General features: G+C 49.8%; 1 long non-coding RNA gene across 2 annotated transcripts in view; it reads left to right on the forward strand.

Moving 5' to 3' along the window:
• Positions 1-15353, forward strand: part of LOC102999828 (uncharacterized) — a 78174-nt gene that overhangs the window by 52782 nt on the left and 10039 nt on the right. For both annotated transcript variants that reach the window (XR_009009174.1, XR_009009175.1), the window contains exon 5: positions 14583-15302. This is a non-coding gene — a long non-coding RNA (uncharacterized LOC102999828). The remainder of the gene's footprint in view (positions 1-14582; positions 15303-15353) is intronic.

The following is a 15353-nucleotide window of genomic DNA, read 5'->3' on the forward strand; positions in this document are numbered from 1 at the left end:
GATGGGGCAGATTTCACTGCCAGGAACAATTTCTTTCCAGCCACCAGCAGCTCTCAGTTTCTTTGGCTTTTCCTGCTTCAGCTGCCCATTACTGGTGACCCTCAGTCAGAGAGGCCAGGGTGAACACGGAAGACTAAAATGTACAGCTAATCCCCCCATTTTTTTTTTCCAGGCAGAAAATTTAGACCCACTTGCCTGTGAAGCCCTTTGACTCTGGAGCTCATGTCAAAAGGGCCCATTGAAAGCTTAGCATTTCCATATCTCCTGCCTAAATTTCTCCAGCTTACAACAGGGGAGTGTCCCGTCCTAGACTCTATAGGATTAAGTATGAATTCCTGCCATTCAGATTCTTTACAATATGGTCCCAAACTACCTTTCCCATTCTATAACAACTGTGTCCTTACTTTAGCCTCTGTTTGAATCTTGGTCCACTTTCCGTTTTCCAAGGCCACTTATATCACTATGCCATTGTTGTAGTGGCCCCCTCCCCTGGAATAGTCCGCCTTCTCGCTGCCTGTTGAAAGCATTTCTATCCTCTAAGGCTGAGTTTCATTCCGGGACCTCCATGACCACTCCCACTCATGTCTTTCTCTCCATAGCGTGCATTGTTTCTACTCTTTATTCAATGAGTCATTGCATTACTTATGATAGATTCTTTGTAGTCTTATAAACTGATTAGAACTGACATTTTGCACATTGGAATTCTAGATTCTAGTCTCCTCTAGAGTGGAATCCCCACGAGGTCAGGGTTCATGCATTATCTTCCTTGTACCTCCTACGGTGTTAAGTGCTGTATCTACAAGAGGAGCCAGGAAGTGCTTGTTGATTGAATGAATAATAATCACTCTTGAAAAATCAGAGCTTTGTCAGTGTCTGTGAGTGAATCCAGGGACCTTTCAAGGACATTCTCTGGCTAAGCAGTGAAAAATTGGAATATGAGGTAATAATTAAAGTTATTCTCAGGTCCAGAAGGGAGCTCAGAGACTATCCCTCCACTGAAGTGCCCTGGAGCCACTAGAATGTCAGCTTAACTCAGCTTCCAGGCTGGGTTGCTTCCACAGTTTTGGGTTTCTTGGCATTCTAGTCTATGGATTCAGAAGACCTGATTTTTACAATTGTCATCCCTCAATAACCTTCATATATTTATTCAGTAAATACTTGATTTGAATTAAGCTGGGAACAGTGGTTCTAACCTTTTTCTAGATATTGTGGAGAATGGGTCTGGGATGTTTGAGTAAGATGTAAGTGCTTTTTTTTTAATTTTAATTTTAATTTTAATTTTTTTTGATGTAAGTGCTTCTTATACAACATTTGAGTTTTGAACCATGCCTTTAGAATTCCATAAGTACCTGAAGTGTATAGTCAGTGATTGCAACACTTTTTCTTTAAACAGTGGATTTGACTTTTGTGAACCTCTAAATATAATTTTTAGATAAATCTGATTAATAAAATGGAGACTCAAATATGGTAATATTTTAGCACAAAATAAGGAATTAAAATAATTAGAAAAAAACCCCCTATGCTTTTTACATGTGGCTTATAAAAGGGCTTTGAAGGTGATTCCAAAAGAAAACTTTCAGAAATGTATTAAATTATGGAAGCATTACTGTAATAAGAATAGCTTTCACTTACTGAGCATTTGTTGTGAGTCATTAAATACTTGATATTCAAAATCTCATTTAATCCTAAAAGCAACCTGATGAAGAGGGATTTTATTAGCTCCATTTCAGAGGTATGGAAACTGAAGGTTAAAATAGTTAACCTGGATTTGAACTCCCAAGTCCATGTACCACTGTGAGGACCATCTTGAAGGACAAACACTGATTGCATATGAAAGGTGGAGTATTTCCTGCCATATCAGTAAAGAAAGTATGTCACAGTCATCACCGATTGCAGCCACCACTGCGATGGATATGAGCTGGTGAGCCCTGAGGGAACTCAGGAAGGAAAGAATACCTGCCATCTAGCAGCCATCAGGCTGCAGCCACTCCCCACGGTGCACCCTGAGGAGACTCAGGATGAGAAAGCACAGGATACTGGCCCCAGATAGCTGAGGTGCACATCAAAGGAGTGATTTCAGTGAGCCCAGACTCTTGCATCTTCCCATACATAGAAAAGCGCTAAATTCCTTAACTTGGGGTATCTGGTTTTCTTTCATTAAAAATAATCTTTTGGGGACTTCCCTGGTGGCGCAGTGGTTAAGACTCTGCGCTCCCAATGCAGGGGGCCCGGGTTTGGTCCCTGGCCAGGGATTCACTCACAGACACTAGATCCCACATGCATGCCGTAACTAAGAGTTCGCATGCCACAGGTAAGGAGCCCGCCTGCCGCAACTAAGACCCAGCACAACCAAATAAATAAATATTTTTTAAAAAATAATAATCTTTTGATGTTCTGGCTCCCTGCCCTTTGTTGCAAAACTTCTGTTGATATATAACCTGGCTCCCACCTCACCTCTTTGGAGCAGTTTTCTCAGGGTTACTTGAGATGTTGCTTCCCGGGCTTGAAGTCCTAAAAATTCCCGCCGAATAAAACATAACTCTCAACTTTTAGGTTGTGAATAATTTTTTAGGTCCACAGATATGTTCAACTTCTCATGTTTAAGGCCACTTAGGGCTGGTCATTGCACAACTCCGGGGTCAGCACTTGCCCCCTGCTCATAGCATATTTGGGTCGTTTTTAATGACAACTTTCTAGCAGATGGCGGTAAACTGTCTTGAGCAAGGTGGGTGGGAAGTGGTTCCTAATTCACAGTTGCTCAAAAATGGTTCTCAGTGGTCTATGGTCACACGTAGAAGGCAGGGGCCGTAACCTGGAGAAATTAAAAATCTTGAGCAGCTTCTAGATGAGCCATCTTGGAACTGACAAATGAGGGTTCTTATTACTTAGGGTCTGAAGTAATATCTCACTTGCCCGTTGTCAGGGTACTGCCCTTCTTCTGTATTTGGAGTGAACTGTAATCTCCTAATCTTCTTAGTTATTAACGTAATTTAATGGAACAAGCAGTGTATTGAGAATCGCCTATGCAGAAGAAGCTATGATAGTCCCTTTACAGGAGGAATGAGGATGGGGAATGGTGGGGCATGGAGAGACCTGGTGGAGGTGGGAATTCGAGGGAAGACGCAGGAATGAATGCGTGGCTGGATCTTACTTTATAAACCGCAGAGGAGACTGAACTCTCAGGACCGTACATAAGTATTATGACGGTGGGGTTGGAGGCAGGATATAAACAAGAATTCTTCGGGAACCTAAGGGAGAGAGGAGTTTATTCTGTCTGGGAGAGCTGGAGAAGCCTTCACGGAGGATGGGACATTTGAGCTAATGCTTGAAGGATGCGCAGGCCCCTGACAAAAGGAGAAGGAAGGAACAGGAGCAGGAAAACATGAGGTGAAAGTGGTCTAACTGCCAGAGTGAGAGTGAGCTCTGCATACATGTGTTGGGTCAGGTAGGGACTGTGGCAGAAAAAGTAAAGAAACTTGAATACCCTCTTAAAGACTTTAGACTTTATTGGGCAATGGGGAGTCCCTGAGGAACTGGGGACCACCGAAGACCTTTTGATCTTTTGATTTTCCGGAGATGGCTCCTTTTGCATGCAGTTATTGGCAGTGTTGGCTACATTATGCGGGCACGAGATTTCACTTTTCTTTTTTCTTTCCAGGGGAGCCGGCTCAAGGAAAAGGACCTTATTGTTCTTTTGTTCCCTTTCATCCAGGTTTGATACTCTGCTTGCCATTTCCTCTCCCTTCTCTTTGATGCTTGTGGTAGGGGAAGTTGTATCCTTGGTTCTTCCTGCTGACATCTGGGTCAGGTATTTGACTCATATTACCTCATGCCTATTCTTTTCGGAGAGTTAGATGGGATAGGGAGTAAGTTGTCGTCACTGTCCGTGGGTTGAAAACTCAAGAAAGTTTAGGAATAAAAGAGTTGGAGGAAGAAGCGTATAGACGAAGAGGTGGGACACGCATCAAAGCACAGGACAGCGTGCGCTGGGTTGAGAGAGGTCCCAAAATAGAAAGCTCTTCTCTTGGGATTCACACTGCAGGCCTTGGCAGGCGGCCCGCCCTTATCACCATTAATTTTCAGACTTCGGAATTGGGCACCACACCCTGGTGTTAAGCTGTTAACCTCCAGAATCAAGGCCACAGCTGCCGGGAAGAATTCCTCTTTCAAGCTGTGGCCTCGTCAGAGTTCTTCGTCTGGACACGCCACAAAGGGTAAATGTTCCTAAATTCAGTTCCATGATTCTGGGATTCTATATATACTCAGGCAGCTCCCACTCCTTTACTCCAGGACACACACACAGAGCAGAACTGTCCTGGAGTGGATCAGGGCACTGCAGTTGCAGAGAGAGAGACAGACAGACAGACCGCCCTTCTTTGTTCTACTTCCCGGAAGAGTAAAATCGGAAAAAATGTGGATACTTTGAGGAAATAAAGGACCTTTCTAGAGCCTGGATTTTCACAGCAAAAGTCTGCTCTGGGTCTAGAGACAGTTTACAGTTTTCAGATTCAGGAGATCTCGAGACTTCACCCAGTTTTCCTTGCCATGTGCTGTGAAGTTACACCCAGGCCATCAGCAGGGGGCTCCCTCAACCTTACAAGCTGCTACTGGTGCTTGGGAGGCCACGCCATGTAAATGAGAGAAGAAATGCAGATCTGACTGTGAGTTTAAAATCCAATGCCCCAAAGTACTTTTGGAGAGAAGAAACCCTAACCCATCCCGAAAACAGACCACTTCAGCAAGAAGGTATTTGCTAGCGTTTACATTAAATGACACTGTTTAAATTCCTGGATCGAGGTCAGCGTAATGTTTATGCTCAGAGTAACACGTAGCTAAGTTATCCTTCAGAAAACCTAAGAAGCAGAACAACTCTCTGACCAGTGGTTTAATTGTTTCTGGACTGGCGGCTCGATGATTCCTAAATATTGAATCACAGCACCATCAGTCACCATCGGTCCCAGGTCTGAACCAAAGCTTTGCAGATGCCAAATCCCTATGTGGCATTTGCCCAAAATCATGCCAGCTAAACACACAGTGCCTGATTGATAAAGCATAATGTCCGGGTAGCTAATGGCCGCGGTCTGTTAGGGCCGTTGGAGCTGGCCAACTGCTCTCAATTAAGATGGAAAAGGCCGCATGGTGAAGATGGAATCAGGAAAAGGAAACCGGACACTGCCAGGACCACATCTGTCTGGAGTTAATATCTCTTGGGAGTGTTGTAATTTTCCACTCCGTAGACACAGCAGGCTGGGCTCCAGTGCAAGTATTAGTAGGAATCAGGGTGCCCGCTTCCTCGGAAGTTCCTAGACAACCTCTGCTCAGGTTTTATTACTACCTAACTCTTTTTTTCTTAGCTCTAGGCAAATAATCATGTTCCTTTATTACAACTTCATCTGAGACGTGTTACAATGAATGTTGCCATTGATGGTTTGATATCAGGTATGCTTCTTTGAGGAAATTACAGGAGAATGCCCCAAATTCCCCAACTACATTTGGGAGACATCTTGGACTTTTATTTGGGGGTGATGGGGACACACCTAGTCAGTGGGTGAGGTTTTGTAACCTTTTCCAATTCCAGGGAAGAGGAGGCACCATACTGTGACCAAATTCTACCTCCCACCTGTCCCCTATAAAAATGTACCAAACAGAGGGACCAGATAGCTCCTGGGCAAACTGCACCCTGAGTGCCGAGTGGACTCGAGGGGACATGGGCTTTGGGAGGTCAGGGTTAATCAGCAGGATCTGGAGACGTTTCCATGGGGCATGAGTCCTCTTTGTGACAGAAAGGCAGACGCATCTGAGTAGAAACTTTGGGGAAGCCACTCCAGGCTACTGCGGTGGGAAACTCAACGGTTTCTGTTTGTACTGGCTTCGTTCATTCATATGTTTCTCATCAGCTGCATTCAGACTGATTCCATTTCCAAAGCTCTCCTGGCAGTCTTGGTGCATGAGGCTTGGTGGCAAAATCTCCGGCAGTTCTGATCCTGCCCAGGCCCTGCTCTTCTCGTGTAGTTTCTTGGCGCTTTAGCTTCTAAGCAGAAATTGGCTAAGCAGACGCAGCAGTTGAACAAAACCAAATGTAAAACAGAACGTTGGAACACCGAATGAAGAGAGATTTCTATGTGTGGGGAGCAGGAATGCAGTGAGGGGCAGTGAGGGAGGGGCTTCCTTAGAACCAGACTGAATCAGGCTCCCATCTTGTCAGCATCCTCGCTAATTACGCCAGATCAGAAGTTGTATCCCCTTTACTCTTCTGTCTCACGGACGCGATAGAAAATATTTGGGTCCCTGGCCCTCACAGAAGTTGTAACCCACGACACGCTGACACCACTTAATTTCTCTCAGAATCCTTTAACTTAGCCTTGCACACTCCCATCAGCTTCCTTCTTCGCACCCACCTCCCCAGCCCCAACTGTTTCACATGTGTGGCTCATCTTTTCTTCCTCCACTTGACGCTGACTTTTCTTGTGCCGTTAGGGAGGATGCTTGTCATCCCACCCTTTATATCGACACGGCAAGGGAAAGGCCATCCAGTTGGAGAAGCGGCCAAGCCCTTTCTTCCCACTGTTGAGACTGGGAGAAAGGCACTGCTGTCCACAGCCCTTGGCTGTTTCCCAGGGACTGACAGCATGTGTTCTGTTGCTCTTGTCCTGCGTGTTGCTGTCTGGATTTGATTTCTGCATGTGCGGGTCATGGGGTCTGAAATTAGGGTGGAGACCTAAGTATTAGGAAGGAGAGAGTCCATTGGCTTCAGGTTCAAGACGTTGATCCAGTCCAGTAAAACTGGTATGCACACGCACAAACACGTACGTGCATGCACACATGCACACACTTACACGCACACACAGGGCGGTCTCACAGTCACGCAGTTCAAAATGCAAAAGGCACAAAGGGCCATATATATCTTCCCGCACTCCTGTCCCCCAGCTTCTTAGTCCCCTTTGTAGAGCCCACCAGGGTTTACAGTGTCTCCTGTCCCTGCAGACATGTTTTAAACGTACATTAGCAAATAAATCATACATTGCCCCACAGTTGGTAGCATACTATATATAGTGTTCAACATCCTCTTGTTTTTTTTCACCTTTTAAAATGGCTGCATAGTGTATCATTGAAGGAATTTCCATAATTTATTTAACTAGTCCCATATGGACAGGCATTTGGGAGTTTCCAATCTCTTGCTATTGTAAAAATATAAAGTGTCTATTCTGATCCTCAGATCTTGTGTTTATTTCCCAAGTCTCCACACTCAGAGGGGGAGGAGGGTGGTCCACCCTCTACACGTCTGCCCAGCCTGGCGCTGGCTTTGAAGCCCCAGACCCCTGAGTCAGACATGGCCAGGGTGGCTCTTTTGTTCCCTCCAATTCTCGCCAACTTGCCATCACGCAGAGAACTTACGCCACCAATTCCGGTGTTCTCTAAATTTAGGTAAGTTTATGCTTTTCTTTCTCCTGCTCTGCCTACAGCCTCCTCCAGCCCAGGGATTTGGTTGTAACCAAAACCCTGATCCAGCAGGTGATGCCTCCACTCTCCTAAGACTTAGGGTATTGAATCCCCTCCACTTCCATAGCACGTGATAATGTGCAGAGCACTTTCACGTAGCGTTCTTTCATCTAAATCTTACACAAATTATCTGAGGTTGGTAGGACATTTTCTCCACGAAGGAACTGTTGCTCAGAGGGACTGCGTGGCTTGCCCACGTTCACTTAGTTGATAAATGACAGACACAAAGCTCAAAGCCAGATCACCTAACTCTCAGTCTACAGCTTTTCTAATACACACGCTCACCCTTTTGCCACGTATGTGACATCCAAGTCAGCTTTCAACTTGGAATACAGTGGAGGCTGAAGATCTAGCAAATTTATTCTCAGTTTTCATTTCCATCAGTAGATAGATTGAGGCTATTCAGACAAAAGGAATTACGCACCACTTCATCCACATGGATCCGCTGGGACAGTGTGCAACATGACGAGGGCAACGGCAGCTGTCCAGGGAGCAGGAAAATACGGTGGGAGAGGTGCCAGGGCTGGAGGCACACGTGTGACGTGGAGGTCAGGGGATGCGCTTGGGAACGGGCAGCAGCGAGAGGGGAGAAGGACGTCTGTGTACCGGGCGTCCACTGTGTGCCACGCTCACCCGTTAACCGCTCACGGGACTTGGGAAGGATACGCACACAGATGCGGCAGGCCCCGCTGGTTCCCTCGGGATGTGGAAGCGGGGCGCGGTGGGCCGGCTCTGCTCCGCCGGTGGGCAGCCAGGGACCGAGAGACTGCGCAGCGCACACCGAGCTGAGTGCGCGCACCGAGCTGGTCTCAGTCTCCTCCCCCCAGCTCACGTGCGCGGCTCTTTCCTCCCCCGGCATGTGTTTCATTTCCTCTCCTCTCCGGCAGCTCCTCACCTCCTAGGAGCACAGTTTTGGGCAGTTTTACTGCATCCGCTCACCGGGCATCTTCGGCTGCACCACCCCAGCTGCAGGGATCCGGGCTGTGAAGGGGCTGCGGGCAAGGTGTGCTGCCACGGTGGAGAGAGCCACCCCGTAGGGGGCAGGGGTGTGAGGGCAGCCAGGGCACTGAACGTGCTCCTGCAGAAGAGGGAGTTATGCAGGGGCGCTGCCGAGAGAGGCACCGGACCGAGAGGAGGGCCGGGTCACCGCAGGCTCAGAAACTGTGCTGAGGGCCTCAGGAATTGTCCTATAGGCGGTGGGAATTGCAGAGGAACTTGAAGGAGGTTCTCTCCCCGTGAGCATGCACCGAGGGAAGGTCGTATGTGGACACGGAGGAAGGGGGCTGCCGGCCAGCCAGGAGGTGGGTTCTCACCAGGAACTGACCGTGGTTGCACCCTGGTCTCAGACTTGCAGCCTCCAGAACAGGGAGAATCAGATTCCTGTTATTTAAGCCCCTAGTCTCCGGTGCTGTGTTATGGCAGCCCACCTGATGGAGACGCACACAGCCCTGCGCCTGTTGGCTCTGGAAATCCAGGGCGAACACAGAATCCTCGCCCCCATGGAGCTTGCAGTCTAGTGGGGGGGGGGGGAGAGGGAGGCATGAAATGAACGCTCCTCGCAGACATATGTAATTACTGTTATGGAAGAGAGTAACAAGGCCTCATTTAGACTACGGAAGACAGGGGAGGACTTCTGAGGACGCGACCGCCAACCTTCAACGTGAAGGATGAGTGGAGGGAGCCTGGCGTGAGCCGAGGAAAGGGCATCACAGGCTCGGGGAGGGTGCGTGTGAGGCCCCTGGGTGAGAAAGGGCTTGGAGAGAAACTGACAAGACACAGTGTCACCAGAGCAGGGAGGGACGTGAAATCAGACTGGGAGTTCCGGGGGGCAGGTCGCTGGGGGACTGGCAGGTCTTGCTGAGAGGGTTACGTTTATGTGCTCAGTGCATCGGGGGGAGCCATTAGAGGGTTTAAGTGGAGAAGTGAAATGATCCACTGTTCAGGTTTAAAAGAGAACTCTGAATAACGTGAGAATCAGATGGGAGGGGTGGGACGTGCCGTCTGTTCCGTCCCGGGTTGGGGGTCCTGAGCAGCTGGTGGACTAGAGGGAAGTGGTTCGCGTGGAGGCCAGTGCATAGGACGGGTGGCGGGGCGGGGAACAGGCACGACAGCTGGGAGAGGGTGAGTTTGAGGCCGCTGAGTCTGGTGGGGAGCTGGAAGCATATGGGCCTGTGGTTCAGGAGACAGAGCCAGCCTGCGCGGAAAGGAGGGAACACAGCAGGCCCGAGGCCGCCGTCCTTAGAGACACCTGATGGCACGGCTGGCTGGCCCTTGGCTGGTATCTGGGACCTCGGCTCTCAGGGTGTCCCCGTCACCAGTGAACTGACAAGGCTGGTTTTCCGCGCCTAGACTGTCTGCGCAGACGCTGTGGTTTATGCCAGACGCCGGCTTTCCTTCCGGGAGTCTGGCATGTTGGTGTGTGTGAGGCGGAGGGCGTCCACATGAGCAGCCCCCGGATACAGCCCTGAGCTCTGAGTCTCTCCTGGGCGTCCCTGGGCTGAAACCTCACATGCATGTGGCTGCATTTTCATTGCTGGGGAAGAGCGAGCTCCACGCGGCCCCCGTGGGAGGCGGAGAGCACAGAAGCCTCACACGGATTCCTCTGGACCCGCCCGTGTCTCTGTCCCTTATGATTCGGCTGGTATCCTCACTGTGTCTCTAATAAATCTCAGCCATGAGCACAACTCACCCTGAGTCTCGGGAGTTCTAGCGAATCTCAGAATGATGGGGTGGTCTTGGGGACCCCTGACAGTCTCAGGATTTAAATCTGGGAGTGATCAGCATGTAGGAAAAAACTGTAACCACGTGACCGTACGAAATTCCCACCCCCCCCCCCCACCACCGCCCCGCCCCGGGAAGAGTAAGTAGGACAAGTTAGGAGTGAGCGGGGGACAGGAACCACGAAGGAGGTGAGGACGCAGGCAGCCGGAGAGAGGAATGTCTGCAGACTTAGCAAGGTCACTGCCGGCTTTGGCCAGCAGTCCTGTGGGCAGTTGTGGGGAAAGCTGGCTTGTTAGGGGGTGAGGAGGGTGGAAGAAACAGAGAGGGACGTGGGGAGGTGTAAACATATTGTTTGTAAGACAGAAAAAAAACTTGATCACGTGTTTTCTCATGTATTAAGTGCCTGCTGCATGACAGGCTCTAGGCCAGACGTGAGTGATGCAGTGAGCACAGGGTGTGGTCCAGACCTTGCGGAGGAGTCTGTGGTCCAGCGGAGTGTTTGAAAAGCAAAGTGCACAAGGCCGTGCGGGTGTTGCACCTAACCCGAGGGCTTCCTTGACTAAGTGACCTTGAATCTGGGAACTGATGAATAAGTAGGAATTTGTTGAAGTCAGGGGAGTAGAAAAAGGGAAAAAGGTCATTTCAGGCAGAGGGAAGAATATATATGGGCTGAGGACCTTGAGAAGGTGGAGGGCTCTGGTTTCTAGAAGGGATTGATTCTGACTGGCGGAAATACCTCAACATGTAACAGAAAAAGTAAAAGAGGATAGGTTTTTAAAGAATAGATAGAGCTACATACAGGTAAGGCTTAGGACTGGCGGTAAGACACTGAGGTTTCTTGTAGGATGACTTTCATTCTCTTGTGGGGCAGCGTTTTGTTTTGTTTTGTTGTTTTCATCCCATCCCTTTTCTGAGATCTAGCACATTCGGGGGCTAGAAAAATAGAAGGGATCTTTGGTAATATAACACAAGATGGAGAAGAGAGAGACATTCTTTCAGCATCATAACACACCAGAGATGGGCGAGCATGGGGGAAAGGCTGCTGTCATTGTTGTTCTTGGTTCTGTCCCCATGAGGGCTTTTCCACCTTCCCTTCCTCCACCCTGAGATCTGAAGGTCAAGCTCCATAGAGCAGTGAAACCAGACAGAGTGGAATAACTGATAAATCATGTCAGGGAACAAGCACAAGGAAAGGCGTTACTCTGGGTGGGTGGTGGAGAACAGAGGGGTGGACAAGGATGACGGGGTAGGGAGTCCTGGATGCCTAGAACCTGACGTGCTGTGCCCTGGAGGACCTGGGAGATTAATTTAATAAGGTCCTGAATCTCCACTCTCCGACGGACTTGATAGTTACTGGAGTATGCCTCTTGATTCTAAAATAAGGCAGAATCAGGATGTTCCTCTAGACTCGTGTCTGTAGCCTGACCTGTCAACAGTGAGACCATGTCCCCTCTCTCCTCGTATCATGGGAGATGCAGTGTTGGGTTCTGCTGAGTAGGTGGAGGTGAGGTCTTCCACTCACAGCAGGATCCTGAGTTTGTGAGGAGAGTGGAGAGAGTGGAAGATAATCTTGTAGAGAAGCAGCAACAGAGCCGACGAGGGAAGCCTGTGTGGGTGGCTGGTCAGAGCTTCCCCTGGAGATGCCAGCTTCACGGTGGTCCCACATGCTCGGTGGTGTGGAGCCTGGTTGCCAGAGTCATGATGGCGAGCCTCAGGCAGAGGGTGGAACGGTCTTCGTGGGCTCTGCTGTGGAGCCCCAGACAGTCAGCGGGGCTAGGAAGGTGGGAATGTTGGAAGATCGAGCTTGAGGTGCTGGAACACGGACTTTAAGCACACAGGGAAAGAAGAAACAGAGGCAGAGGCAGAGAAATAAAGATGGGGACGTGTGTATGGGGGGCCGTCAAGGATCTGGGGTCCCTAGAATAAATGTAGGGGGAGCAGTGAGAGGTCGGGAAGGATCGTAAATTGTGGTTGGGGGGCAGGATATTTAAATCTATGACTTCAGAGGTGGAGAAGTTGTGAGGAATAAATAAGCAAGTTCAGGACGTGGTCTTCGGAGGCCCACACTGACCTTCGTCATCACCGGGTCCCTCTCTTTGATCCGACATTCACACGGCTTTTCTCTCTCCTTTTAGCCTCGGATGCACCTCTCATCTCAGCTACGCTTTTTCCACTTTCTGGTCCAGCAAGAGAAACCCACAGCATCTTTTCTTACTTCCGGAGAAATTTATTCCACATGTGTCTGATTCATTTGCGTTTACAGAAACTCAACATCTCCAGTGTCTAAAAACCCTTTCAACTATTTTTTTCTTCCCTTTCTTAGAAACAGGAAGTTGTGTTTGGCTGAGGACAAACTCTTCCAGAGCCCCTGGGACTTACAAGTTGTTTGGAATGAGGAAGGGTGAGGGCTGGGGAAGACTCTTCTCTCCTTTCCTGGGGCAATTGTGCATCTGCCAGGGGTAGGCTGGGCAGCTCGTGGGGATGGAAGACTAGCCAGAACTTTCCTGTCTCTCGTCGCTGAGCCCCAGGCCTGAGGGAAAGTATGTCCTAAAAGAGACAGGTGCGTTTGAAGGCTCCTGTGTTCCTCTCTTCCAGCACTAGCATCTCAGCTTACGCCCTACTTCTGCACTGGGTCTCATCTTTCTCTTCCCAATACTTGAGCAGGGTCTTGTTTTGGGGGGTGTGGGTTGGCTGACACTCAGTTTTAAGCCGGGAAGGCCCACTACCTCCCCAGTGGAGTATCAGAGAAGGTCCCCATGTGAAGAAGCAGGGACAGAGCTGTAACGGGGCGCACCTGTTCTGATCAGCCTGGCCGGGTTGTTGGGAAGAAGTGTTGACCTGAAAAGCAGACAGGTGCCTGGGAGGGGCTGACGTGGTGCCCGCGAGGCAGGGGCAGCAGGGGGTCGCAACCCAACTGCCCTGCTCACTCAGCGCTCCAACTTCCAGTTCCCTTTGCGAGTTATTTCGTTTTGTTTAGAACTGTTTTGTATGCAAGGTCGATCTGACCACAGTACGTCTAGTGATTACCTAGATTGAATCAGCTAAAGCATCAGCTTAGGTTGGTGCCTTCTTTCTCTCTCACATTCCGCGGGCAGCTTTCTCGAAGCTACAAGCTCAGCGGAGGACCACGGGGAAAGGTGCCGTACTAGGAGAGACCTTTCTCAGAAAGACACGCCGTCCTGCAGCCGAGGCCACCACAGGCAGTGAACCCCGGTTTGCGTGCCTCCCGGGCGTGGGTGCTACTGCCTCTCTCCCCTCCTAGGACTCACGGGCAGTGCCTGCTCAGGACCCTGGGCTGGCTGAGTGTCTAATCGACGGTGGAATTAGGGGAGGAGGGCGCTGCTGGGGATACACGTCTCTCCACTCCGCACGGAGCAGAGCCTGGGTGGAGGAGGCCAGATGTCGAGACAGTGATTTAGCCTTGCCTAAAATGCTGTCTTCACAGTCTTCGTCACGCTCAGCCCATCTCGTGTTTGACTTTGGCCATGTACTTAGTAATCTGCCTTCAACTCACCCTAGAGGCGAGAGGAAGTGACGCGACTATGGCAGGAGAAATCTGGAAATCCAAGGATAGCACTACCCCTGATTCTCTTTGGTAAATTCCATGTTTCTGGTCACTCTTATGGACAAACCATTCCTAATTCCCCAACAGCCATGGGTGCGCCGCTGCTTCCCGGAGGGGCTTGGAGATCTGAGGCATAGCATACAGAGCCGAGATCGCTGTGGGCTCGGGAGCCTCCTTCCCCGCGACCAGGGGAGACTCGGACTCTGGGGGACTCAGGCCGCGTGCGAAGGCCTGGCGCACAGCAGAGGTACCACCTCACTTCACAGGCCTGAGAGTGAAGCTGTGACAAAGCCACTCTGTTTGTCTGGACCACACAGAGATATCACAACAAAGCAAAAGACAACATATTCTTAAGAACTTTCCTCTTGTTCCTGTCTTTTTTTGTTTGTTTATTTGTTTGTTTTGGTGGTGGTAGGAAGGCTTGGTAAAAATGAAGAGGGCTCCAGGGGAAAGCAAGAAGAACTAATGTTTGGATGCTAGGAAGGAGGAAAAATCCTCAGTAAGAGGGTCCACTGGCTAAAATGCCCAAACACGAAGGATCTAAAACCTAGTGGACATGATCAGAGAGCAAGGTGTGGAGCTAGTGGGAAGACATTCCCATCACCCCTGGGAGAGAAGGGTGGTTTACTAAAGCGGGCCGGGGAACATGCTTTTGTAAATTCACAAAGCCCTCTGGTCAGCTACAGGAGAATAAAGGACAGAGAATAAACCCCAGACAAGGATTCACTTGTCTCGCGGACAGAGGTTGGAAATGGACGTCGATGCTAATGTACCACCTTTGAAATATTTCTGGCAGGAGCTCGGAGGATCCAGAGGAATGACCAAGTTACCTGCCGAGTCAGGGCCTTGTGGACGTTCGCGAGGAGGCACCACTACCATTTCTGCGAGGAACTCTAGCTGGAAAATGCAAGCTCTCAGCAGAGGAAATGCAATCTTCCCTTCTCTGGGCTAGAAGGGTGGTCGTGGTAGGCTGGGGGGAATGATGGCATGGTCTCTCTCTGCAGATCTGTTTTCTGAGTCCCTGAGCTGCAGCTGTTGAGTTTCCAGACACAAACAAGTACGTATTCTGTGAGCCTCGCTGAGCCCACACAGCAAGGAAGAGCCAAGCTGGATTCCATTCTGCTTTGCACATCAGCAGCCCTGCTGCCAGCTGAACTCCAGGGCAAACTCTGTGCCTGGTAATGATGCAGGCTCTAGGTATAGCACAGCCGGACTGGTGTGGGTGGTTAATGGGGACACGCCTGGCCTTGATTATTTGGGGGAGAGTGAGAAATGGAAGGAGATGAAGGGTTGCAGGAGCATACAATCAATCTCAGTAGAGCTGGTTCACAGCAAGGACAGATCTGGCTTTCCTGGTCGTCATCAACATGCCGGTGTGTGTGACTGTTTATGCTTAGGTAAGCCCGGCCTCCCACTCACTAAAAGCCGGCGGTCAGGGAAAAGTGGTCAGCGGCCACCGTGTCCACGGCCACCGTGCAGAGTGTGCACCACACAAAGACGACCAGCTGAGGGCACGGTAGGGGCTGAAATCCTGTTTGCCCTGCCTCTGTCCCAACGGCCTGTGTCC

Source organism: Balaenoptera acutorostrata, chromosome 9, assembly GCF_949987535.1.
Source record: "Balaenoptera acutorostrata chromosome 9, mBalAcu1.1, whole genome shotgun sequence".
Classification (NCBI taxonomy): Eukaryota; Metazoa; Chordata; class Mammalia; order Artiodactyla; family Balaenopteridae; genus Balaenoptera; species Balaenoptera acutorostrata.